Source organism: Macrotis lagotis, chromosome X (assembly GCF_037893015.1).
Source record: "Macrotis lagotis isolate mMagLag1 chromosome X, bilby.v1.9.chrom.fasta, whole genome shotgun sequence".
NCBI lineage: Eukaryota > Metazoa > Chordata > Mammalia > Peramelemorphia > Peramelidae > Macrotis > Macrotis lagotis.
The window spans coordinates 316,627,019-316,652,017 of NC_133666.1; the positions used below are offsets into that span (position 1 = coordinate 316,627,019).

Genomic DNA, 24,999 nt, shown 5'->3' on the forward strand with positions numbered 1-24,999 from the left:
AACCCAATTGCTGTGCAAGGGAGAGAGAGAGAGACAGAGAGAGAGGAGAATGAAAGAGAGAGAGAGAGAGAGAGAGAGAGAGAGAGAGAGAGAGAGAGAGATTGAGAGATTATTAGGACCTCAATCCAGATTTCTTTACTCTTCAAACAATTTTAAGAAGATCAGTTACCTGGTTTATTTATATTAAAATTAGGAGAAACAAACTAAAAACTTCAAGAACAAAATGAAAGCCTATTCTTCTAATTGATAGGAGAAAAATCTGACAGGTGATAGCATGACCATATATGGTACAGAAGAAAATTATAAAAATAAACGTAAGAACTTATGTTAAAACAGTTAAGTAATTTATTACAGAGAAAAGAATGCTTTGATTCTTTTAAAGGCTAGAGGGCATCAATATTTTTTGCTTTTGTCTATTACCATGGGATTGTAGAGATGAACTTATCTCTGTCTCTCTATTTCTATCTCTGCCCCATCTCTCTCTCATTCTGTAACCTACCCCTGCTGCAATATGTCTGAGAAAGTTGCAGTATGTCTGACTGTGACTTACCAGATCAATGCAACTTTAGAATGCTCTACCACAGACTGCGCACAAATAGCTTACATGAAGATTGGGATGGATTCTCTGAATTTGTGCATCTTGCATTTCTTTTGAGCTATTTCAATTCTGCTTTGATCATAAAGTATAACGCCTTCTTCAATTTAGGGCACATCAAACTAGATCATCCTGTGCCAGTATCTTTCATGTCATGAAAACGTTTCCAAAGTTCTTCAACAAGATCTTGAGATGTTCTTCCTTCTGACTGCATGTGAACATTTGCCTTATGTGAATTTTTCCTTATAAATAGCCATTTTGGCCAGTGTATGCTTGGCATTCAAACAAAGTAGCCAGGAGATTTGTCTAGGGGAAGTATTTTGGATAGTATTGGGTCTTAAGATATGGGAAAGATTAAGTTTAATGAGAGAACATTAAAGGCCTGGGTCTGAATCCTACCAATGAAAATTGTAGTTGTATAATCATAAGCAGATCTCTTAGGTCTCTGAGTTGTAATTTTCTAATATTTAGACACCTAACATATTCCTTACCACACAGTGTTTTTGTAAAAATGAAATGTATCTGGATAAGTATATAATAGACTTTTAGCTAATTTTATATTTCTGTTACTGTAACTCATCATTTAACGTTGGTCCTATAAGCTTTTATGTGTCTTCAATACTTTTGAAAGTTTAAAAATATTCTAAAACTAACAAATAATTAAAATACTATGTATCAGTTAGAAGTTAGTGAAATAAAGCTTTTTTTTCCATGCAATTTTACATTTTCTTTGAAAATTTTTCCATGTCTGCCATGGTTCCCAGATTAAGAAGATTTATTATTGGTGAAAAGAAGGGTCTGAACATGGACTTGGAAGTAAAAACATCATATGGATTCTGGAAATGGAACTAGTCAAACAGACTAAATTAAAGCATTGTGCAAAAGGATTATGTGAGATAAGGCAAATTGAAATCAGATTATGGAGACCTTAATTCTCAAGCTAAGTAGCTCAAAATTTATTCTGTTGACAATGGAGAACATTTTTGAGCAGAATGTGTAGTCATTCATCAATATGATCACTGTAATTAGACTCAGCATATATTTGAGGAAGTAGGCATTAGTTGTTAATACTCCAAAATTTAATTATGATGAATTTTCAAAATTCCACATGAAAATAAGAGCAATAGTAATAAATTACTTGAGTGACTAGAATTTTTTTAGAATAAGTAGCTTTAGAGGCTTTTGTGTTTTTTGTGTTATTATGTCTCATTTAATATTTGTACATTAGAAATTCAATTTAAAGGAATTGCAGAGGATTTCTATCTTTTAAGAGCATTTTAGACCTGTTTTGTATTAAAAATTGACTAACTTGAACCATCTCAGGAGAATAGATACTGGAAATTTGCTATCTCTAACTGCTTTAATTCTCTCCTCAACACTGTTTCTATTGCACACCCCCAAGCTACTCAGGCATTCCTTCAGAAGAGAAAACAGTTCAAGTAAAAACAAGATCATTCCTCCTTTCACAAATAATGAGCATAGGAATTATTTTTAGTACTAATCCCTGTGCTTGTTTCTATACCTAATCCAACATAGAGGGACTCTGTGATTGTGCTGATTAAGGGCCTTGTTCTCTCTGAATCTGGAAGCACTTGACTTCAACTCATGCCTCACTTCACAAGCCAGGTTGCATTAGTTAACCAGAGTACAATGTCTTCCCTGTGTTGTTGTTTAATTAAAATCAAACAATTCACCTTTAATTCTATGTCCAGTCTAAATATTATCCTTTTCTCATGCCTCATTTGAGTCAAATGAGTAAAATAAATGAAGTGATTATGAAATATAAACAGGAGAGAAAAGACTGCCGAATATTAATTGTCCATTTCCTATTTGCATTTTGACAAATCATGAATGAATAGGTTTGCCCTAGTGACCATCTGTTCAGTTGTAGATATCACAATGATTTATTATATTAGATCATTTGGCATTTTAGAGCAGGAGTATTATCAACACCAGATTATGTGGACAAAACTTCCTTTCTTTTGAACTTCAACATAAAATAATAAGACTCTGAAAATGTCTGAAAAGTATATCTTTTGCCTGATTATTTTTACATATTTATGTCATTTTGTGTCTTTCAGAAGATGCTTATAAGACCCAAGTTCGGATTGATGATGAACCTGCATACCTGGATATTTTGGATACAGCTGGACAGGTAAATGATATACCCAGGCTATGTTTTTTCCCGAACTATATAGACAAATTTAAACTTCAACTACTCAATTTTTAGGGGAAGAAATGAGCTTAATTTATCATAAATAGAGTTATTAGATTCTTTCTGATTTATTGCAGTATTTTTTAACCTATAAGTTATGGATTGGGTTATAATATTCCAAGATTTTATTTGGGTTTTTCTTTCAATGATTTTAATATTCTATACATTTTACTTTGTTATGTGATGTGAAAAGATATGTATAGGTATTTTTTTTAGGTTTTTGCAAGGCAAATGGGATTAAGTGGCTTGCCCAAGCCCTCACAGCTAGCTAATTATTAAATGTCTGAGGCTGGATTTGAACCCAGGTACTCCTGACTCCAAGGCTGGTGCTTTATCCACTATGCCACCTAGCCACCCCCTTATGTATAGGTTTTTTTTAAATATTCTAGTAATGAGATGCCTATATTTTCATTTCTCATCATTGTTTTTTGATCTGAATATACTTAAATAATTCTTTTCAATCAATTTCCCAGTAGAATTAATTTTTTTCTCTGTAACACCTGGCATTTACTCACATTTTTACATATTGTGACTAATATTTCTTCTTGTTTTATCTATTTGGTCCACTTTAATTTTCAGGAAATCTGTTGCTTTATATGGCTTTGCATATATTATACATTATACAATATATTGTTTTCCTTTCTAATGCTAACTTTCATAGCTCTCATTTTCTTCCATTTTTTAACATAAATTTCTGACTTGGTTTTAGGTCTGAGCAACATTCCTGCTGACCAGCTGTAAATAACTGCTGGCACTAGCCCTTCTCAACCATCTAGAAAGCTCTGTTAGTGTAGAGTATGAGAATATCAGGCTTCCCTTTGATGAGAGATTGCTGCTTTCATGATTTTATTTCAACTTGGAGATTTAGCAGGACTCAGGTTAATCCTGGAGGCTAGAACAGAGAACTTGCTCTACTCCTGGAATCTGAAACCCATGATTGATGAATATTTCTGAACTTGTTCCATCCTTGGTATAGAAGCTAAACAATCATCACCTTCGATCTCTATCTCTAGATTCAGTTCTTCATTCTTTACCCTGGATCTCAATCTAATCCTGGACTAATCCTAATTCTAACCCTGACCTTAACTCTCCTTAATAGCCATTCTTGGAAAGACCCTATCTCCAGTGTTCAAAGTCCTCTCCATCAGTCTTTATCTAGATTTGAGATGGGGCAGAGGGACTTTGATTTTTCTTTTCCTTTTACCATCAGTATGAGTTCTGGTGCATTTTCCAGGTTTGTTTAAAGATGTAGAGTACCACTCAACCATAATGACACTACCCACTGACAACAGTTATGCTTGATGTATGTATTTTAGTAGAATAATCTGTTTTTTTCAATTTAGTATTTATTTTCAGCAATTACGTGCAAAAATAGTTTTCAACACTTGTTTTTAAATTGACTTCCACATTTTCCCCTCCCCCACCTTCCTCATTAAAAAGGTAGATAATTTGATATAATCATCTATATAATCATGCACAATATCTCCCTAGTATTCATGCTGAAATATAAAACAGAACCAAATAAATCCTACAGATATGCATTGATCTCTCTTCAGACTTTATTAGTTCTTTCTTTGGAAATGGGCAGGATTTTTATCATTTTTGTCTTACATCATTTTATTTCTGACAATAACTAAGTCATTCACAGTTGATCACCTATTCCTATCTCAGTTTACAAAATTTCCTGATTCTACTCATTTAACTTTGCATCAGGGCATGAAAGTCTTTCCAGATTTTTTTCTGTGAGCACCTAGCTTGTAATTTCTTATATCACAATAGTATTCCATTACAATGTTATACCACAAATTTTTCAGCCATTCCCCAATTGATGGACATACTCTCAATTTCCAATTATTTTCCAAACAAAAAAAGCTATATATATTTGGGCAATATTCAAAATTGCTCTGCATAATGGTTGAATTAGCCCAGAAATCTATCAAAAGTGCACTAGTGCCTCAATTTTCCAAAATCCACTCTAACATTTATCATTCTAGAAGAATAATCTTATTAACTGAAAAGAAAAATAAAAGTAAAAAATAGTTGATAGGATGTTGTAGAGGTAAAGATAGTGGATATATTTGGTGTCTCAAATCATTCCATATCATTTATCTTTTCTTCTGATTCAGAGAAATAGCCATATAGAATCCTATGAATGTCTAAGAAAATAGGGTACTATTATTGGGGAGACATATGATTCCCATCTCACAGAAATCAATTTTCCCATCAGAATACCCAAAGTACTTTGACTTTATCTAATCTCATTCATCTTTTAGCTGGTATGCTAAGTGACACAGCAGATAGGGTGCTGAGCAGGGAAGACCTGAGTTCAAATCTCACCTCAGACACTTAATAGCTATTTGACCATGAGCAAGTCACTTAAACTCAGTTTTATGTTTATTAAAATACAGATAATAGTACCTTCCTTTCAAACTTGCTATGAAGAAAAAATAAGAAAGATGTGTAAAGTTCTTAACACATTGCTTGTCACATACTAATTATATTAATGGCAGATATTATTAACCATCATTTTTATCTGTCCTATCACACCTAACTTGTGACTCCCAAAGAACAAAGAATTTATTTTATTTATTCTTCAATTCAACATTGAAACAAACATTACTGAATATTTGGTGCCTGAAAGAAGGTTTTTTAGAACATCTAAATACCCAAATATCTGAGCCCCTCCTCCAAGATACAAAAACACAAACACACTCTAGAAAAATGCAAATTGACAACAAAGTTAAAATGGAAAATGAAATCTTAAGAAGAAAGTGGTTATTCAATATATACTTAGTTATGATACTATAAAATAGAACTCATACCTAGGGTAGCTTATATCTGGAGATGCTGCATCTTTATCATCTTATTAGCTTGTAATCTTGGGAAGGTACCCAAGTTTCTGAAATTCATTGACCTAGGCTCTTATTGGAAATGGTACATTGGTAACAATGCTGTTAGAAAGTAGCTAGCTGAGCTGATTTTCTTCTGTTACTATGAACTACTTTTTCCCCAGGTACCCTCCACCCCACAAAAAAAGTCTTTTGTCCTGCACTTCGAATTGTTTTTTGTTGTGAAACTTCAAGTCTAATAAATGAGGAAATTCAGTTTACTAACTTGATTTTCTTTAAATAGTGTGTTATGGGGGAAGAGAAGAAAGATAATTGGGAAGAAATAGATGCAAGTCCTATATTATGATCCTTTATTTTGTTTCTGTGAATATTCCCTATACTAACTTGAACAAATGGGCTCTAATCTGAGTGCATTTTCATTACAAAAGTACTGAACATTAGATCAAAATACATGGCCTTGCAGCTGAGAGAGAGAGAGAGAGAGAGAGAGAGAGAGAGAGGAGAGAGAGAAAGAGAGAGAGAGAGAGAGAGAGAGAGAGAGGAGAGAGAGAAAGAGAGAGAGAGAGAGAGAGAGAGAGAGAGAGAGAGAGGGAGAGAGAGAGGGAGAGAGAGAGGTAGTAATAGAATCAAAGAATCAAAAGGAGCTGATTCAGGTTTCATCTCTGACATATCCTAGCTGGATATTTTACCTCAGCAAGTCACTCAAGCTCTCAGTGGAGCAGGTAACCTTCAAATACAATAAATTTCAGGGAAACTGTTTATTTAAATTGATTGAAGAAGTAAGATCATCACAGGTTCACCCCATCAAAACAAAAACAAAACAGAACAAAGAAAAATTTCTAACAATCCCTGAAAGTAGAAAACTTACTTATATAGCAAACAAAATGTAAAAACTTATATTGTGTGCAAAATGTGAATATATAAAAAGTAAAAATAGTTAATATCAATTTGCACATATAAATGCATGGATATTAAATATTACCTGGATCCATGATCAGAATTATTTAATCTAACTTTTTCATTACAAATAAAATAAAATTAAGGACAAGAGAAGTAACTTCGTGGAAGGCAATATGCACATTTAAGAACACATATAAAGTATAAATCCACATTTCATTGGGTGCAGAAACTGTAATATTAATGTAAAAGGGGTCTTTGATATTTATTTGGATTCTCCTTAGAAATATGAATTTGACTAGGCACCTTTAGGTCTGGAAACATACTGATGAGGCACAGTTGTGTGTGGGGGGATCACAAAACCTATCTTGGACTTAAGAAATGTTCTTTTTTACCTGATCCTTTTGCTGTGCCTGAAGATTCCTGACTCCTCCCAAGACTATCTCCCCTTTCCCCAGATGTAGCTGGACCTATAGAACATCACATTCCACATGTCCTAAGCCTGTAAGAGGCCTAGGAATATGGGAATCTTTCTGTGTTGGTAATTATCTGTCTGATAAGGAAATATATCTAACTGCTATCTCTGCTTCTGTATCCTGCTTGCTCACAATAAACCCCCCCCCCCAATACTATAAAAACCTTGTTCTCTGGACACTTGGGACTATGGGTTTTGAGAAGGTACCCCCAAATAGTCATTGGTAATAAAATGTACTTCCCAAAATTCTTAACTTTTTCTCTGTCTCACTCTTTGTGTTCAACACTTGGGGGCCCCAGCGAGATCGTGGTGTTTTGTGTCACCACAGGAATCCATGGGAGCCTTGAGTTTAGGTTTGAACTGACTGTCTCTCCCTTTCCTAGGGGAGTTGGCCCCTCAAGATGTTCCAGGGCCCCAGGACTTGGTAGACATATTCTTAGTATGAGCATCTCTTCGACTGTAATCCCCCATTTGGCTTCAGTGGAGATCTGGTTACACCTCTGGAGGTAAACCTGTTCTGGTTCTGGGTCTAGATATTTGATTTAAGGGGAATTCAGTATCAGATATGATGTCTGAGTCCCCTCTTTTGGGTGCCTCTTGTGATAGCAAGGAACACATTTGGTTGGTCTTAGGGAGGGAGAGATGGTCGGAAGTGACATTGAAATTTCCCTTCATGGCATTCCTAAGACTGCAGGAATTTGCCATTACCCTGTGTTTGTTGATATGTGTTAAAATTGTCAGTTTGTAAAATTCTGTTGAATTTGTGTAAACTTCAGGGTGGCTAGTTGGCGTAGTGGATAAAGCCTTGGAGTCAGGAGTACCTGGGTTCAAATCCGGTCTTAGACACTTAATAATAATAATTACCTAGCTGAGTGGCCTTGGGCAAGCCACTCAACCCCATTTGCCTTGCAAAAACCTAAAAAAGAAAAAAGAAAAAAGAATTTGTGTAAACTTGTGCTTGTGCCTCATCTGTCTTTATAGATTTAGGTTGTCTATTTACTTGTGTGCTTGGGTTTCTCTATTGATTTGTCAAATGGGGAGTAATGTTCCCCTAAAAATTTCCTTGGTTAGCCTCATTTAAATTGCTGCTCTTTGTTATTTTGATCACTTGGATATTTTAGGCAGTATGCATCTAGCTCTCACTGGCTCTACCCTTGAGCCTTCTTTCTGCCTGTGTTACAATGGGTATTATGATCCCTCCCTCCTTATTCCTGCCTTTTCTGTTGAACACTTCCAAGAGGGATTTTTTATTTTTATTTACAAAGGAATGGATTTTGGTGTTAAATTGACTGAGGCTAAACTAATCACCCAGTTATTTGACTATTATGAGAAGGGTCCCCCCTTCCTTGTTTATGTTCCCTTCTCTTCCCTGTTCTCCATGATTCTTTGCTGCCAGAAGGTTTCTCCCTCCCTCCCCCTCTTAAGAAAAGGACTAAGAGAGAGAGAGAGAGAGAGAGAGAGAGAGAGAGAGAGAGAGAGAGAGAGAGAGAGTTACTTCAGGAAGAATTAGTAAAGGAAGTGTTAAAAGGGACCTTATTTTGAAGTTAAAGAAACATGAAACAGTGAATATTACCAGATACATTAAACAAAAAAATCATAGAATGAAAAGCTATTTTAATTTTTAAAAAGTTGTGGGAAAATAAATTTCAGAAAGACAAGCAAATCGGATAAATCCTAAAATATATATGTTGTTACCAAGATATGCCAGTATAAGAGGAAACTATATAGGAAAATAGGAAATAGGAAACTAAAAAAAACTAAAAAACTAAACTAAACTAAAACTCTAAACATTAGAGTTTCAGGAGTTTATCAGTATAGATTCTGATAATGTTAGGTATTATAGAAAATTCTGAGACATGTAAGGATTTAAGAATAGAAGATCAACTCCCTCCCAGAAAGGACTGTCCCTCTGTAAAAGTTTTTCAGCTTACTCTATTTGAAGAAGGGGGGGCAGGGAATATTCTAAATAAGCTAAGAGATTTTTGAATGACTGTTTGCCTGCTCTAGGGTTTTAGCAGCTATAATCAAGAAGTTCTAAATACTCACATCTTGGAATGGAAAATGTATTGTGAAAAATGGAATCTTATCTGTGGTTTATATAGCTGTATAAGCTATGTGATCCTAGTTCAGAATAGAATGAAGTAAATTCAGGAAGAGCTAATGAAAAAGAATGGTGAAACACTATATTGAGGGAAACTAAGCTGTATAGTTTGAGTCAGAGGTTTGGAAAGAACTGGAAAGAAAATCCAGACATAGAGACAATTGGGGGCTTTTTGAACCATTTGTTAAGTATGGAAATTGGTTAAAACATGTAAACAAAAGGTCTGACTTTCTATACAAAAGATGGATTTTTGGAATTTTGGAAAATGATTTATAAATCATTGTAAGAAAAGAAAAAATATAGAAATATAAGTCTATAGGGAGATATGTGTTCATATAAGATCACAGTGAGTTAAAAATTGCATTAAACTACTGCTTTTTGCCATGTTTGGTAGTTACTTGATTGGAGAAATAATAAACCCCATAAAGTAAAATGTTTGATATGAAATCAATTGCTTGGTAAGTGTTAATTTTATTATTATGTTATTATCGATTCTATAATGTGCTATTCTAAATATACATGTAAATTAAAATGAGGCCTTTATAAAGAAAAATATGTCTGAGTTTTGATTCTGATGTTTTATGGCCCTACCAGACTCATGGGAGTCTGAACAGACTTGTGAATTATGGGATCTTACTGAAGTTTTAGAATAACTAAACAAAGGGAAGGTACTATTTCATGTACTTGGGAAGAATCTGGAATGAATCAGTAATAATAAACAGTTAAGGTAAAGAATTAGTATATATTACTTGGAAATCTCAAATTGTGGGGAATCTCTGATTCCCAGAACATAGAATGATTTAATATAAAGAAATGTTCGTCAGTGAGGATAGAAAGCTCTTATAACTTAGAGCATTGAGAAGTTTGAATTGCACTGATAAAGATAAGAAGACTTTATAAACTTTTTAGGCTTTGAAAAGAAAATGATTTAAAGCTAATTTGAATATGACTTTGGGAATTTAAGAGAAGTATAAAGAAAATCTTATAGTTATAGGAAGGCATTTTTTAGCAACAGCTGGTCTTAAGAATTCTTTGTATTGTAAAGTTTTAGGAAGTAAAGAAAACAAAAATATAATTGAAATATGCTGTGTACAATTAATAAACTTTGTATAAGAACAATTTAAGCTATACTTTTTGAGATTTTAGAATTGTTTTGTAATAACAAACTGGAATGAATTGAAGTTTCCTCTATCACATTTGTAAAGATTTGGTATGAAAAAAACAAAAACAAACTAGGGCAGCTAGGTGACACAGTGGAGTCAGGAGTACTTGAGTTAAAATCTTGCCTCAGACTATTAATAACTACCTAGCTGTGTGGCCCTGGGTAAGCCACTTAACTCCATTTGCCTTGCAAAAACATAAAAACAATAACAACAATAACAACAACAACTAGACAAAACCTTGCAAATGTGTTATATCTCTCAAGGTCTTTTTGGCCCAGAGAATTTGTGAAGGGCTTTATTTTTCACCTCATGTTTATGAAAGGGAATACTGATATGTGAGATCAGTGTAGCTTATTTATTGGCTGTTATTTAAAAAGAGGAAATTATACATATAACTAACACTGTCATGGATAAAAAGTGTACATTGGGCTTTTGGAATTATTGTGTAAAACTTACATTGATAGAGGATCTTATTTTCTTTGAAAATAGAAGTGTTAGGTGGTGTAGTGGATAAAGCACTGGCCCTGGAATCAGGAGTACCTGGTTTCAAATCCGGTCTCAGACACTTAATATAAATCACCTAGCTGTGTGGCCTTGGGCAAGCCACTTAACCCCATTTGCCTTGCAAAAATAAGAAAAAAAAAAGAAAATAGAAGTGTTTTTGGAAGAAGAGATAAAATAAACTTATAAAGCAAAAATACAGAAGAGGTTTGTGTGTAAAAGATAATTATAAGGTTAACATTAAGAGAACCTGTTGTTTTATGTTGCTTTAAGAGAATGAGATGTCAGCGTGAAAAGCTTATATTTCATATAGGTTAAGAATTTAATGTTTACAGTATATCTTCACTGCAAGATACCCATTCCAATAATGTTGAACAAATATGAGGGGCTTTGGAAAATGATTGGAAAATTAATATTACGTAACCCTAATTAGATGACTTATCAATAGGTAAGATGTTGAAGGGTGTTATCAAATGTGATCTACTTTTGGAAATATAAACTATTTCATTGTAATGATATCAAAACTGGAATTAATAATTGATTGCTTTAATGAGGGAAATTATCAAAGGTCATGACACTCAGGGTTCCCTGAAATTTTAAATGATATGTTTGGCCTTGCTCTAGACCTTTAGGTCCAGGTATAAATGTAATAATGGAAAGATTACTTTGGTGAAATCTAACTCTTCATGTGTTACACTTATTACTGTCTTGTTAAATTTAAAGATCTCAGCTGCTGAATTCCCAAACCCCATTCCCTCACCCATGTCACCAGGTCCTGTCTTCTGTCCCCACTCAGAAGATTCCTTTGCTAGATCAAAAGGTGGGGGGAGGTGGGGATTACAAAAAGCAGGGAAGGTAAAGAACATTCCTAGATGGAAAAATCCTGTTCTGTCTCCCCTTTCCTCTGATCTAACCTACTGCTCTCTTGGAAGATTCCTTCCCTCAATAAAAAGGGGAGAAGAAGGCCGCAGGAAGATGGTGGAGAATTGGCAGAAAAATTCTTATCCCAAAAACAACAGAGACACAGTAAAAATGCTTGCACAAAACCACGAGCAGCAGGTTTTGAGTATCTCTTGTTTTTTGTTGACACATTTTTGGGGATGGGTAGATGCAAACGAAACAGCCTTGGAAGTAGTTTAAAAAATTCTGAATGAGCCCTTCCCCAATTTGGCCTCCTGTTAAGAGTCAGGTCAGGCAATGGCCCTGCCTTTACAACTAAAATCTCTCAAGTAATACTCCAGATACTGGGAGAACTTCACTGTTTTTGAATGTTTGGAAAGTAACCTTATTTAATATATTCTGATCACAGGGACGCTCAGAGTAGATATATGTGTTATATGTGTAAGGATGGGAGCTAATTGATGGCAACCCCCAAATCTAGATTGTGAAGTGGATTCACTTGGAGATCTTAATAGGTAAAACAACTATTTTAGTTAACAGGACTTTTAAACAATTTTGTTTTTATATCAGATACCAGATGCTCAGCAAAAGGAAATGCTACTAGATAAATGTCATGCTCTTGTAGCCAAGGAAGGCATGATGTCAGGTGAAAGGGATGTGCAGCCAAACGGACAACTTCTCAGTATAGCCTGAGGTTGGACCTTTTTGACTTGATTTTTCCAAAAATGACATTTGAATAATGTCTCTCCTGGAAAAATAAATCTGGCCTAAGACATTTGACTACCCACATGACCTTTGCCTGGACATTGATATTCAATACTTACATCTGTAAGAGAATTTTCCCTTGATGTCCTGGATCTTTATGACTCCTAAGCAAACCAGAAAACATAGATTTAGGTGAACTGGATCTGGAGTGTGGCTCTGACACCTACTAACAGCTCCATGTTAAGATAGGAATTTAGTTTCTTTAATTTTATTTGGAAGGGATATTTAGGTAAGAAGAAGGGGGAATTCTTAATATAATTACAGTTTTAAGGCCTAGTTTAAGGAAAGGAATATGAGTCAGGTAAGTATATCATGAATAGGAAAATCTATGGTATATTTGGTAATATTTTGGAAAAAAAACTTTTATTTTGGTTAAGGATGTATGAGCCATTATTGTAGTAAGAGTAAAGGCTAAGACTTTTATCTTTAAACCTTATCCTGGGTACACTTTGAATTAAGATGATTGTTGAATGTATGTTACAAGCTTAAGTCAGTATGATAATTTTCATTGGGAGTTTGCTCATATAGTAAAATACTGATGAAGGTTTATTGTGTTAAAATAAAGTTCATCAGTGTGGCAATAAGGCAAAATATAAATTGCAATAAGCTTCAGAATCTCATTGTCTTGTGATGAAAACATGTGTTTTGAACTGAGTAAAATATTAAGCAGTTTCTCTAACAGAAGACAAAGTCTCAACTCTTCACCTGAGCTGGAGAGGACTTTTTAGAACAAATTCAGAAAATGCAGATAGACATCCGATGTCTTCAGGAGAGAAGAGAAGAAAGGAGAGACACTGGACCAGTTCATCTCTGCCATTTCTCTCCTATGTATATACATTGTGTTGTCAGGGGATCTGTTTTTGTAGCCTCCCCTTGATTCTGTAAGTGTAACACCCTTATTTATGCCCTTTTAAAGAGGAAAGGCAGGGTGGAGATATTCTCCATAGAAAAGGAGGGAGATTATTGGGTGGCATGAGTCTGTATATCCTATCTAAGAAGAGTATTACCTCTGATTTAGCTGGACTGTACAATTTGAAGATATAGGTGGTCTTGAGAGACTTGTGTGAGTTGCAATAAAGATACCTGGATCCTTTGTAAAGATGCTTGTAGTTCATGCTTATCCAGGATATGAAGATGATAACTCAAGGGTTTTATTTATTTTGAAAAAATGTGGGGAATCGAATACAACATTAATATTCATGTAAAAAGGGACTTTGACATTTTTCTGGATTCTCCTTAGAAATATGAATTTGACTAGGCACCTTTAGGTTTGGAAACATACTGATAAGGCACAGGTCTATGTGTGTGTGTGTGGGGGGGGGTCACAGAACCTATCTTGGCCTAAAGAAATGTTCTTGTTTACATCATTTTGCTGTGCCTGAAAATTCCTGACACCTCCCAAGACTGTCTCCCCTTTCCCCAGATGTAGCTGGACCTATAGAACATCATATTCCACATATCCTAAGCCTGTAAGAGGACTAGGATTACGGGATTCTTTCTATGTTAGTAATTATCTGTCTGATAAGGAAATATATCTAACTGCTATCTCTGCTTCTGTATCCTGCTTGCTCACAATACCCCCCCCCAAATACTATAAAAACCTTGTTCTCTGGACACTCGGGGTTATGTGTTTTGAGGAGGTATTCCCACATAGTCATTGGTAGTAAGATATAATCCCCCAAATTCATAGCTTTGTCTCTGTATTGCTCTTTGGGTTCAACATCTTTTGGCTTTCTCATTGTATTCCTATCCCTTTACTATTCTCTCACAACATGCCAAGTTTTCAATATCAATATTTGCAAATGGGGTTAAGTGACTTGCCCAAGGCCTCACAGCTAGGTAATTATTAAGTGTCTGAGACCAGATTTGAACCCAGGTACTCCTGACTCCATGGCCTGTAGTTTATCCACTACGCCACCTAGCTGCCCCAATATTTGCTTTTAAATTTCATTTGTCTTAAGGTAAAATATACATTAAATAAGTATCATTCATATTTTTCGTTGAAACTTGGCAAAAGTAAACCTGTCACTGCCAAAGTGATTATATTTCCCCTTTTTTAACTTTAAAATGATTTTATGTTTACTTGGCCAAAAGTATCATCTGGATTATCAAATTCCATTGGAATGAAATTTCAATAGAAATAACTAAAAGTTTAAATGTCATTTACGTTCTCAGTATTCATTTTCCAGCTTCCTGAGTGTCATTAATTGCAAGTTATTCCTTCAGTATGTCTTCATGATGTATAATTTCTTAGCTCTGTTATTCAAAATTAGTCCTGGGATTTAGAGATAGGTTCATTGAAGAGATCATACAGCAAACTTTCACATGTTTCCAACCAAGGTCTATCTTCTGTATGTGTGTGTGTGTGTGTGTGTGTGTGTGTGTGTGTGTGTGTGTATAAATGGACTAGTCATTGTTTTAAAAGATCATCTTTTGTGAACAATGAGTACCACATGGTAGTGAGAGATCAAAAGAATTGTAAAGAATTGGTATTCTGTCTATCAGTAAAGAAAATTTACCATTTGAATCTATATATTTTGGAAAATCAACAGGGGCTTATGTCAAGGTGGTGGAGCAGAGTTGTTAACCTAGTTCTAATACTAACTAATACTAACAAACTAGGCTTAATGGTTTTGTCAGACCATTTAAACACTCTGATTTTAACTATATTGACTTATAAATTGCCTGTTAGAGTAGATGCCATCTCAATTCCTTCTCAAATTTTGAATTGTATTTCTGAAAAATATATGTGTGTTTGTATGCATGTCATAAGCATGTGTACACATGGATGATATGTATTATATGCACTGATACTCTTCTGGGTATGCCAACAACATAAAAAAATCCATTAAAGGATGTAGTAAAGACAAAATTTGGCAAAGGATATAAACAATTATCAAAAAGAAGTCACAAATTATCAATACTATATAAAAGATTTATCCAATCACTAAAAATGAAGAAAGTCAAAATATCTCTGGAGTTTTATGTTTCAAATAATAAATGGGAAAAGATAAAAATGGAAATAATTTATACTGGAGTTTTAGAAATAGGGTTTCAATAATTTAATGCTTGTGAAATTAAATATTAATTTCATTATAATGGCAAGTGATTTTGAACTTTATGTATATATATATATATATATATATATATATATATATGCAGTAACATGTAATTTCAGCAGTATAATAAACATCTTATGTCATTGTAAGGTAGGTCCTTATCTGTAACTTAGAATCTTAGGGATTTTCTTAGAGCACAGAGAGGTTAAGAGAATTATTGGGTGACATATCACCAGTTTTGTCAGCGGTGGGACTTGAATCCACTTCTTCTTCTAGGTTAACTACTATTCTGGCCAATTTGTTTATTAAAAAAGAGTAATTTAATGCCTTTATTCTTTGACACAGATTCTGCTGTTTGGTATATACTATAAGGTAGCAAAGTAGATATAAAGCTGGACTTGAAGTCAGGAACAGGAGTTTGAAATCTAGCTCAGTAATAATAGCCATGTAATACTGAAAAAGTCACTTTTCTTCTCTCCTTCCCTTTCCTCTTTCATAAAAAGAGGTATATTAATAACATATATCACACAAAGTTATTATGGCAGTCTCCCATACATAAATGTAAAGCTATTTTAATTTTTAAATGTTAAATATTACTTTGATATAATAATCAAAGAGGATAAATGATAACAAGGGACCCATAGAGTTAAAAATACTTATGGCAACTCTTTCATAGTTACAAAGTTCTGAAAAGAATTATACACTCATTAATTAACTACTAGCTAAACAAGTCATGGTAGAGGAATGTGATGGAATCATGTATTTCAACAAAAATTATCTTAAATAATTCAGAGAATCATGTGAAAAATAACACATGCAGTGAACTTATCATAACAGGAAAATGAACATAAGGATGTTTATGATATAAATGAAAAATAAAACAAGAGAAACTGAATACTTTGAAATTATAATGATGAGGCCTAACAACAAAAATAAATAGAAACTCTGTATAACATCTTTTGAAAAGGTAGGTAACTGTAGAAAATTGAATTTAATATCAGAGTTTTCCATTATATTTCATATACATATATATATATATATGTGTATATATATATATATATATATATATATATATATATATACTTAAGTTTTGCATTCCCTAATCTCAACATGTTTTAAGATAATGACTTTCTATTAGGGATAGTTTTATAGTACAATATATAGAAAGAAGTTGCTGAAATTAGCAAGATCTTCATTCAAACTTGTGTAAGACCCTTAAGTATATCCCCATAGGCTAGTCATTTAACCTCGGTTTGCTTTGGTTTTCTTATTTCTAAGATGGAGATAATAAGGATACCTATAATCTAGCATTCCTATGAGAATTAAATGAAATAATTTAGAGCATTAGATAACTGCTAGCTATTGTTATATTAGAATAAGCAGGTGATACATAAATCAAATATTCAAAGAAAAATTACTTTTAGAAAGAAACAAGTGGAAAAACTCCAATGATAATAGTTTTAGAGATTGAATTACCTTCGGAGATTTTGCCATTCACTTTCCTAATTTGAGAGATAAGGAACATGAGGTATACAACTGTAAATCAACTTACCCCAAAATAAAGTATTAATTAATAGCGTCAGGGTTCTAATATTTTTGTTTTTTCCTGAGATTCAGGGATGTTTTCCCTCCTTAACGTTCTCTTTGTTAAATTTACACAGGCAACTTCTTGATCCATTAAATAATTTTGTAAATGAATTCATTATTACCTTTTAATTCAACTTTATATACATAAGTGGCTACCTCAATGAAGACCAAGATATTTCCAACCAGTTGTGGTTCAATTATAAAACTATATCAGTTTGTAGTGAAATAAGTAAAAGCAAGCACTCAATAAGTATTTTAAAGAAGTACAAGCAAGATTGTCTCATAAGAAAAGAGTTTTAGATTGTGTACTGCCATTTACAAACTACATGAATTTTAGCATGTCACAACCTGCCTTGTCTTCAGTTTACCTATCTCTAAATGAAGTGTGACTTCTTATTGCCACTAGGACAAAAATACAATCCCCTGCCTGAATATTCAAGCCCTCAACAATCTACTTTCTATCTTTTAATATTCATTTTTATTACTTACCTTCACCAGTCTATTTTAAAAAAATAAGAATACTTTTTATTCTAACTTGCCATTCAATTATCTGCCTCTATGACTTATAGATTTAATTCTTTTTTTGCAAGGCAATGGAGTTAAGTGGCTTGCCCAAGGCCACACAGCTAGGTAAGTGTCTGAGGCCGGCTTTGAACTCAGTTACTCCTGACTCCAGGGCTGGTACTCTATCCACTGCGCTACCTAGCCACCCCTAGATTTAATTTTTAATTAACAACCTTCCCCCTTCCTTCTCCCTACATCCTTCCAACCCAATGGAAGAAGAGGGAAAAAAAGAAAGAAAGAAAGAGAGAGAGAGAGAGAGAGAGAGAGAGAGAGAGAGAGAGAGAACCTTTGTAATAAATATGAACAGTCAAATAAAATAAATCCTTATGTTAGTCCTGTCCTGAATTATATGTAGGGGGCACCTAGATGATGCAATAGATAGACTACCAACTTTGCCATCAAGGGAGCTCTTCTTCCTGACTTCAAATCTGACCTCAGATATTACTGACTACATGAACCTGGGCAAATAACTTTTCACTGTTTACCTCAGTTGTTCATCTGTAAATTGAGCTGGAAAATGAAATGGCAAACCACTTCAGTATCTTTGCCAAGAAAACTCTAAATGTGATCACAAAGAGTCAGACATGACACAAGAACTAAGTAGCAGCAACAACAGCAAAAAAAAGCATTCCTTATATTGCATATTAAGGTAAAGGTGGAATTGGGATTATGGATGTTCAATAAATTTATCTGAAATCATTTCAACTTTCCCTCATGCCTGTAATATATGCAGACTTTAATTCTGCCCCTAAGAATCCTTGAATTGCTTCAATAGTCAGTTCAACTCATTTGATGCCTTTCTCTCAATTTCCTGACATATTAGTCCCCTATCCTTCCTTCAGTTATCTTGTATTTGCTTACCTATATATGTTTTTCAGCTCTATCCAATAGATTATAAGCTCCCTGAGAACAGAAAACATTTTCTTTTTTTTTAATCTCTATTTTTTTATTTGGACACAGAGAATGCTGTATAGAAACTTTCTGAATTTAGTTGTCTTGCTTTTGTTTTCCATTTTTAAAAATGCTTATTAGCAAATATATCTGTCTACAGTTCTGTGCTACTGTGAGAAGGAAGAAAAAAGAAATTTGCAATCTATATGTTTATTGACTATATATTTATTGATTACATGATAGAACTATGACTAATACACTGGAAAACCAGAGTTGGGTGCAAAAAGCTAATGATATAAAAATCTGCTCAGTCTAACAAAATACACAACTCTGAGTCAAATGATTGGAGATGGGAATGTTAAAACTGAAAATATAAGACAAAATTTTGGGTTGGAAGATGATCTTCTAATTGAGAAGACAAAAGAATATTCTGAGATAAATGTGAAGAAATTGGTATTTAAATTACTTCATCCAGGAATTGTTTTGCATTGGCTCTCTATGTAATCCACCTTCCTCTTCTTAGTAATAGTCATTTCCTTTCAATAGCTGGATTTTGACAATTTAGGTTCTTTCCTTTTGGTCCTTGTGTCCCCAGCATAAAGCACAGTGATTGATAAGTATTAAGCTGACGTGAGTAGCAAAAGAAGTGATACAACCAATTGCCTAAAAACTCATAACTCTCATTTCTCTGAATTTTTAATCCTCATCAAGTATTCAGTAAATGGTAGGGTTTGTTATTTCCCCTACACGTGGTATTTCCTTGAAGGTAAGGACTCTGTCTTCATTAGGTTATCCCTTATCAGCTAGCACAGTACTAGGCATTTAACAGATACTCAATAACTGCTAATTTGTTGATTGATTAGAATAAGAGATCACAGACAAAGACTTAGAGATGAAATGGAATGTCTCCATAAGAAAATGTACACAAGAGTCTCAGGGCAGTTTTTGTATTTCCAATTTCATTTTCTTCTTCTTGAGTATAATAGAAATAATTGTGCTGCATTTAATCTGAAATGTGAAAACAGATGGGGTAAAGGGAATTGAGTTCCTTCATTAGAAATCAATTCTGTAATTAGGCAGCAAGGCTACTAGAAAACTTTCATTCCAAGGGATTTGAAATTATCCGTTGGACCAACTAAAAAGGCTGCTGATTCTGACCTCAATGAGCAACTGGGGACAAATTGTGACAAAAGAGCTGGAAAAATATATTGGCCCAGAACCATTAAGTGCTTTCAAAGTAGGTAAGAAACTTCCGCAAATCAATGGAGTTTGATGGGAAAGACAATTTGTATAAGATGATGCCTGTGAATGGTTATTATGAGTACTTGTTTGTTAGAATTCTATGAATTAATTTTGATACAAATGAAAATAAAAGTCATTATCACATTTAGGGCATCATTCTGTTGATGGGAGACCTGTGTGAAGCCAATAACTGCAAGGTAAATGATAAGCTCATCCACGATGCTAACAACTATCTCTGAAACTAGTAGCAAATCAAAAGACATGCTATTCCTTTCAGGCTTCTAAGGAGAATATTTTGCTCCTTCTGTCCTGCTTTGAAGAGAAGTTATGTGTCTCCCAAGGGCCCTTGAGATAAACACACATTCCTGGCCTGAACATAAAGCTCTCTGTGAGTTGCTCAGACAGCTATCTTGGATCTTCCTACCTATTACTAAAGCATGCTGTTCTATAATATTAAATGCATTCAAGTTCAGTTTCATATGAAAGCTAAAGCATCATATCTAATGGAAACAAACTGCATTTTTAACAGCAAAGCAGTTAATGAGCTCCTAAAGCATGTTCCTTTAGTGTTTTTAATGCATTTAATTTTTTCCCCTCCTGTAATCTAATAGCTAAAGCACCTTGGAAACAAATGAGAAAATGTTCATGTATTTTCTCTAAAGCTTGAATTTACAAGTCAAGGCCCTGTTTTAGCAAAGTATATTGAAATAAAATAATAAACATTTTCCTCAATCTAGGACTTGCATATAAGGAGAGACAATGGTGTAGGGAATATTCTGAATATACCTATGATATGATTCAAAGGATACACCAAAAGAGATTAGGACTGAAAGAGGTCTTATAGATTAAGTAATTTCTCTTGGGTCATAGAATATAACATGTAATATCTAAACATTTACACAGGTTTTCAAACTTCAAATCTGCTCTTCTTTTAACTAGACTAAGGTCTCCCAACTTTCCAAAATACCTTCTCTTTTCATTAATATATGAATTTTTTTTTACCAAAAGACATAGTTGTAGGAGGAGAAGACATTGTGACTAATATTTACATGCTGTCATTTCACTCATGTCTCACTCTTCTTTATCTCATTGGGGGTATTATTGACAAAGATATTAGGGAAGGTTGCCATTTCCTTCTTGAGCACATTTTATAGATGAAGAAACTGAGGTAAACAGTTTTAAGTGATTTGTCCAAAGACATAAACTAACAAGAGCTGAAATTAGATTTGAACTCAGGTTTTTCTTACTCTAGACACTATATTCCATCCACTACACTACCTAAGTGCATTTATACGGTTATTAAAGGTTTTCACTTACCTTCACTGTTGTATTTGTAACTCATTAATTTATAGGTTGGGTTTATTATTGTCCCCTCTCTTTTGGAGATGAGAAATCTGAGACTTAAAGAGATTAAGTGACTTTTCCAGTGTCTCAAAGCTAGTATCTATCTAAGGAGAGATTCAATATAGGCTATCACTCATTAATAATCTTTCATTTTATTCACTATTTTATCTATGAGATTCAGTCACTCTGGGATAAGTAAACACATTCATACTACAAAGTGAATGCCATCAATATTCAAACCTTCCCTGAAAATAGAATAGAATAGGAAACAACAAAAAATGTGTACATGTGGAAAGGAGAAAAATCATCATGAGTATAAAAAGTACACTATTGAGCAGAAAACAACTTTGTCAATTTCTTAATTTTTGTTCTAGGTCAAATAAAAGTCACAAACTACCTTTTATCCCTTGTATTTTTGTTTTCTTTTATTTTATTCTTAATAATCAGTAATGCACTGTATATTGGACAAATAATTTTCTATCCAATTGTGTGAGTTATCAAAAAAACCAATAAAATGCTAATCCTAGCTTGACTACCAGGTAGCTAAGTACCCTTGGATAATACTTTTTAAATCTCTAGGGGCAGTGGTAGGATTCAGACATTTTATATGGGTTCAGGAGAACCAATGCATTATTTTACATCAGATTCAGTAAACAAGTTGTTATGATGAAAATTGTATTCAGACTTCTCTCTAAGGGGGACACCTGGACAGTTGCTCAATGTGTACATCACAAATTTATGTTCCTTACTCGTTTTTAATGTTCATCTACACAAGTGTTTTCCAAGTGTCCATAGTAATGTTCATTCTCTTCATAGGTGAAAAAAATTGATAAAACTCTACTTGTAATATTTCTTTATTCATTTCTTAATACTCATTATCCCTTTTAGAAATACTATTTTTAATTACTTCATTTCTGTTACTTCAGTAAACAAATATTTAACATAAAGAGAAAAAGTTTCAAACAACCAGGGGATGATAAACTCTCTTTTGTTTCTGCTTTATATTATACCTAAATTCCCCCTTAGATATTATTGGTGTTCCCTAAACAGTAAAACCAATAGGAAGCTGGGACACAATGAACCATTAGGAATTGATTTCAAGTGTATAGGAAGACACTGTTTGAATTCAGTAAAAGAACTGATAAATATAAGCACGCTTAGAATAAATTTCCATAGATATAGATATTTTTGTCTAATGGTAGGCATCTCTAGAGTCAGAAGAGAAAAAGAAAACAAAAAATTTACATGATAATTTTATTATATACACATGTATACAATATTCAAACAGAATAGCAAGTTGGACATAGTAGCTTTGGTTTTTTTTAGTGTACAATTTTTCTGTTCTATTCCTTTTTAAAATTCTTATTTTATCCCATATATAAAATAAAATCAAAACTAGTGATAAGATAACACTTGGAAGTCATGGAAGTCAAGGAAAAAAAGAGTTAGAATAGGTGGAAGGAGTTTTGTTTCTGCATATATTCCATCATTGGCTACTGTGGTCACATGAATACTTTCATTCCATTGTGAGTAATAAAAAATAATCCAATTTTGTGTACCTCTTTTATTATCCTTGTTTGAGTATTAAATGCATGAAATATTAAACTACCTTTTGGAATATATTTTTGTATACTTAAAATAGACATTAGGGCAGAGAACCAGTTGTTACTTTATTTGAATTCCACCACTGACTAAGGCTCATTTTTCTTATTTACAACAAAAAAAAAAGACTAGTTTCCTATCCATCTCTGAACTTAATATGATTCTTTGACAAATTAATTTCTTCTCTTCCCCCAGTCTTTGTGTGAAGCCACTGTTTCCATCTTTGGTTGTTGATAATGATAATGCTCTCATTCCTGATTGATGGGCACTTCCTCATTGAAAAAGACCAGGTATTTTTTACCTTAGCTCTAGGATTAAGGTAGGAAAAACCACCCAAATTGAAAAGGTAAATACCCTTATTAAGGTTAAGTGAAATAGTGCTAGAGGAGGCTAGATTCATCTGATCCATGTCTTGGCTAAGTAATTTATAAATATCACATCTAAATCAATATTTTGAATTAAAACATCTATTTTGAGAAAAACTAAATTTGATTTTCAAATAGGCAAATATTTCTTCTCAGTATTGAAAATCTTCATTCTCTAGTTCAGACCTATTTTCTCAAGTTTTCATATATTTCATATATTTCAATGATAGTAATCTACTGTCAGCCAAATATTCCTACTTACTACTCTTCACTCAGCATCAATCACACTTCTCACTCTTGGCACAGTTTGACTTGAGTGTCATATATTCTATTTAATTCCAGCATGCAGTACTTGGTTCCCTTTTAAACCCTAATTATCCTCCATCTCCTACAGGAAGGATATCTGTTGTCCTTAACTACTAACATTTTCTCCCTTTTTTGAAATTATTAAGTACAAAATATAAGGAAACAAGCTTTTACTAATTACCTAGTATATATTTAGCACTATACTAAGAATTTTACAAATATTATCTCTTTTGGTCCTAAAAGAGCCTTATTATTATCCACATTTTACTGTAGAAACAAACAAGGCAGGCAGAGGGTAAGAGACTTGTCCATTTCTTAACTATCCTATAAACGAACTAAAACAACTTAACACAGATTATTAATATAGAACTGAAGATTAGATATGGGATTTTTGACATATCCTAATGTTCTCTGCATACTTTGTCACTTTAGTTTTGAATTGGATGCATTGCTTTTTTCGATTACCTGCAATCTGAGAGAAATACAACATACGAATGTTATCACAGTCATCATTTTAAAACCTTGGGAAAGCAATTTATTGTACATGAAGCAACCTTACATAAGCCTAGTCCTTGTTCTGTCAGTCTACAGATTACAATCTAAAAGATACAGAGGAAAACATTGTGTTAGAAAAATATAGAAAGACTTTCATGAAATAATGAAGAGAGAAATGAGCAGAATCAAAATAGCATTTTATACAGTTATAGCAATATTGTTTTAAGAAACTTTGAGAGGAAGTTAGGTGGAGCAGTCGATAGAGCACTGGCCCTGGAGTCAGGAGTCCCTGAGTTCAATCCTGGCCTCAAACAGTTAATAATTACCTAACTGTGGGGCCTTGGGCAAGCCACTTAACTGCAATTTGCCTTGCAAAAACCTAAAAAAAGAACAAATTTGAGAGAATATGCCATTTTGATTATATAAATAAATACAGAGAACATATAGGAAGACACTGTTTGAAGTCAGAAAAAGAACTGATAAATATAAGCATGCTTAGAATAAATTTCCATAGATATAGATATTTTTGTCTAATGGTAGGCATCTCTAGAGTCAGAAGAGAAAAAGAAAACAAAAAATTTACATGATAACTTTATTATATACATATGTATACAATATTTATTTAAAAGGAATAGCAAATTGCACATAGTAGCTTTGGTTTTTTAGTGTACAATTTTTCTGTTCTATTCCTTTTTAAAATTCTTGTTTTATCCCATATATAAAATAAAATCAAAACTAAAACCAGAAATATTTTGGTTACAGGTCATGAAAATGAATGGCAGTGAAAGAGAGGGAGAGAGAGAGAGAGAGAGAGAGAGAGAGAGAGAGAGAGAGAGAGAGAGAGAGAGAGAGAGAGAGAGAGATTTTCTTCAGGTCAAGTATAGTGTTTGTCCTCCATTAAATTCTATCTCCTTAGATTCATTTCACCATTCTGATCTGTTAGGATCCTTTTTTAATACTGGCTTTCTCATTTAAAGTGTGAAGTTTCTCTCTCAACTTTATGATTTCTGCAAATCAGATGGTCATAGATACCATTAATATCTTCATTCAAGCAATCAGAAACTTTGTGGAACATTAGTCCAA

General features: G+C 33.4%; 1 protein-coding gene across 2 annotated transcripts in view; it reads left to right on the forward strand.

Annotated features, from left to right (window-relative positions):
* Positions 1 to 24,999, forward strand: part of RIT2 (Ras like without CAAX 2) — a 548,346-nt gene that overhangs the window by 206,246 nt on the left and 317,101 nt on the right. Inside the window, exon 1 of one of the 2 annotated variants that reach the window (XM_074204069.1) lies at positions 2,681 to 2,750. The exons of the other annotated variant lie outside the window; for it this stretch is intronic. The gene's annotated coding sequence lies outside the window, so the exon portion shown is untranslated. Of the gene's footprint in view, positions 1 to 2,680; positions 2,751 to 24,999 lie in introns of those variants that run through there. 2 annotated transcript variants of the gene reach the window in all.